Raw genomic sequence first — 3688 nt, forward strand, 5'->3', positions numbered from 1 at the left:
GATATCACTTTGTTGATCAAGATCCATTCACAAAAGAGCTACGGTATTTCCACTAGTTATTTATGCAAAAAAGTATGGACGTTCTTTAAAAAGCTAAAATTAGACTTACTGTATGATCCAACAATTCCAACTCCTGGGCATATATCTGGAGAAAACTAATTCATAAAGATAAATGCACTCCAGTGTTCATGTGTATGCATGCTCAGTCATGTCTGACTCTTTGCAACCCTGTGGACTGTAGCCCACCAGGCTCCTCTGTCCATGGGATTCTCCAGGCAAGAATACTGGAATGGGTTGCCATTTCCTTCTCCAGGGACTCTTCTGGATCTAGGGATCAAACAAGGGTCTCCTGCAACTCCTGCGTTTGCAGGTAGATTATTTTACCACTGAACCATATGGGACAGCATTATTCACAATAGCCAGGACAAAGAAGCAAGCTAAATGCTCATCGACAGATGAATGGATAAAGAAAATGTGGCATTTATATACAATGGAATATTACTCAACCATAAAAAGAATGAAATAATGTTCTTTTCAGTAATTAGACAGGATGGCACCCCACTCCAGTACTCTTGCCTGGAAAATCCCATGGATGGAGGAGCCTGGGAGGCTGCATTCCATGGGATCGCTAAGGGTCGGACATGACTGAGCGACTTCACTTTCACTTTTCATTTTCATGCATTGGAGAAGGAAATGGCAACCCACTCCAGTGTTCTTGCCTGGAGAATCCCAGGGACGGCGGAGCCTGGTGGGCTGCCGTCTGTGGGGTCGCACAGAGTCGGACACGACTGAAGCGACTTAGCAGCAGCAGCAGAGATTATCATTACTAAGTGAAATAAGTCAGAGAAAGACAAATGTCATATAATATCACTTACATGTGGCATCTAAAACAAATGATATAAATGGGACTCGGAAATTTGAATACCACAGTAGCATGGAGTGTGACCTCATGGAGACTGACATCTTGGAGTCGTTGGAAGATCTTGGTTACAAGGGTCCATTGTTAGAAGATGGCGCTCTGTCTCAGGCCGTCACTGCTGGAGCCAGTTCCCCTGAGTTTACCAAACTCTGTGCTTGGTTGGTGTCTGAATTAAGAGTGCTCTGTAAACTAGAGGAAAATGTGCAAGCAACTAACAGCCCAAGTGAAGCTGAAGAATTCCAGCTTGAGGTGAGTGGGCTACTAGGGGAGATGAACTGTCCGTATCTTTCACTGACATCTGGGGATGTGACCAAGCGCCTTCTCATTCAGAAGAACTGCCTCCTTTTGCTCACATACCTCATCTCAGAACTAGAAGCTGCCAGAATGCTCTGTGTGAATACTCTTCCAAAAAAAGCTCAAGAAGGAGGCGGTAGTGAGGTCTTTCAAGAGTTGAAAGGCATATGTATTGCTCTAGGAATGTCCAAACCTCCAGCCAATATAACTATGTTCCAATTCTTCAGCGGGATTGAAAAAAAATTAAAGGAAACATTAGCAAAAGTTCCACCTAATCATGTGGGAAAGCCTTTATTGAAGAAGCCAATGGGACCGGCCCACTGGGAAAAGATAGAAGCAATTAACCAAGCTGTGGCCAATGAATATGAAGTTCGGAGAAAGCTGCTAATAAAACGTTTGGATGTCACTGTCCAGTCTTTTGGTTGGTCTGACAGAGCTAAGAGTCAAACAGAAAAATTAGCGAAGGTTTACCAGCCGAAACGCTCAGTCTTATCTCCTAAAAGTACTATTTCTGTTGCCCACCTTTTGGCTGCAAGACAAGACTTGTCAAAGATCTTAAGGACGACCAGTGGCTCTATAAGAGAAAAGACTGCCTGTGCCATCAATAAGGTGTTGATGGGCAGAGTTCCTGACAGAGGAGGTAGGCCCAATGAAATCGAACCTCCACCCCCAGAGATGCCACCTTGGCAGAAAAGGCAGGATGGCCCCCAGCAACCAGCAGGAGGACAGGGAGGCGGGAGAGGTGGCTATGAACATTCCTCATATGGAGGACGAGGAGGTCATGAACAACAAGGAGGAGGGAGAGGTGGACGTGGTAGCTACGACCACGGTGGCCGAGGGGGAGGAAGAGGAAATAAGCATCAAGGAGGCTGGACAGATGGAGGGAGTGGAGGAGGGGGTGGCTACCAAGATGGCGGTTATCGAGATTCGGGTTTCCAGTCCAGTGGCTATCATGGTGGCCACAGTGGTGGCTATCAGGGCGGTGGTTATGGTGGCTTCCAAACATCTACATACACGGGAAGTGGATACCAGGGTGGTGGATATCAGCAGGACAATAGATACCAAGATGGTGGGCATCACGGTGATCGAGGCAGTGGTCGTGGAGGGAGAGGGGGTCGTGGAGGCCGAGGTGGACACGCTGGCCAAGGAGGAGGCTGGGGAGGAAGAGGGAGCCAGAATTATCATCAAGGGGGGCAATTTGAACAGCACTTCCAGCATGGAGGTTACCAGTATAATCATTCTGGATTTGGACAGGGAAGACATTATACTAGTTGAGGCTACATAGAACCTTACATTTCGCTAGAGCTCAAGTAATAGAAACGTAGTTTCAGAATCCTGAATTCAGCATTGATTTTGAATTAATGTGAGACCACCGGTGACAGGCAGATTCCTGCTTGGCATAAGCATTTGTAGGTTTTCATACAATAGTGTTCTTTGTTTTTGTTTTTTTTTTAAATGGACTTACATAATGCTGTTTATTTGAGAAACACATACAATATCTCTCCTTTGTATGGAGAATTTCTTAAAAGGTAATTAAAACTGCCTTTAACTGACCAGTAGACTAATTCCAGAGTCAGAACATGCGTATTTTTCTGAAGAAATTACTTGAATAAGTAGTTTTCATGTTTTCAATATGCAGTTTTGAAAAATGAGAATTCTTCTAGATTTTTTTAGATTTACAACTAGGAAACCTTCCTCATATTAACAATCCATTTATATGTGTTTTCCTTAAAGTATTCTAATGCCTATTTTCCAAGCACAGTTCTGCCCTGATTGGCTTTTTATTCAGAGAGGTTATGCAACATTAGCTTCATGATAGAACTTTAAGGTCAGTTCCTATTAAATGAGCTCTTCTGCAGATAGCACATTCAGTAGCCTTACCCTTCTGACAGAATACTGTACCATATGCTCAACTCTGAAAACCTTGAACACGGCCAAAACCCATAAAGATTATAAAAGCAGACTAAGTTGTGAACCTATAGTACATGTAGTCGTTTAGTTAAGTTTAGCAATTCAAACTGACCTGCATCCATTCAAAACAAGTTCCTCTTTCAACTTTATTTTTACTTGAAATCTGCTAGAAGAAACAGCAAACTGAAATTTGTTTTATGCACGAGTTAATACCACTGGCTCAAGTTGGTTTGCTTTGGGCAGGAGACTTTGTAATGAAAGAAATGCACTACCAAGTAAGACGACAGACTTTTGCTTAGAGCAGGAGGCCCTTTATTATTGCTGCAGAAAACAAAAGCCTGGCTGAGTTGATGTTTGACACTCACCTTTACTGAAATCTACATGACGCTTATTGCTGGGTTTTTGTACACGTAAATATTGTCAAGCTGTGAAAGAAAATGGCTGGAGGTGTGCTTTGTGTGAAAGATGAGCAATAAAGTATCTGTATGTTCAAAAAAAAAACATAAAACAAATGATATAAATGAACCTATTTGCAAAACAGAAACAGACTCAAAGACAAAACAA

The 3688-nt window shown here is 43.0% G+C and overlaps 1 pseudogene; it reads left to right on the forward strand.

Annotated features, from left to right (window-relative positions):
* The first annotated feature begins 912 nt into the window (after positions 1–912).
* Positions 913–3341, forward strand: LOC129560421 (protein FAM98A pseudogene; annotated as a pseudogene).
* Positions 3342–3688: the final 347 nt, after the last annotated feature.

Source organism: Moschus berezovskii, chromosome 16 (genome assembly GCF_049115385.1).
Source record: "Moschus berezovskii isolate FMDL1 chromosome 16, NW_MosBer_1.0, whole genome shotgun sequence".
Taxonomy (NCBI): Eukaryota; Metazoa; Chordata; class Mammalia; order Artiodactyla; family Moschidae; genus Moschus; species Moschus berezovskii.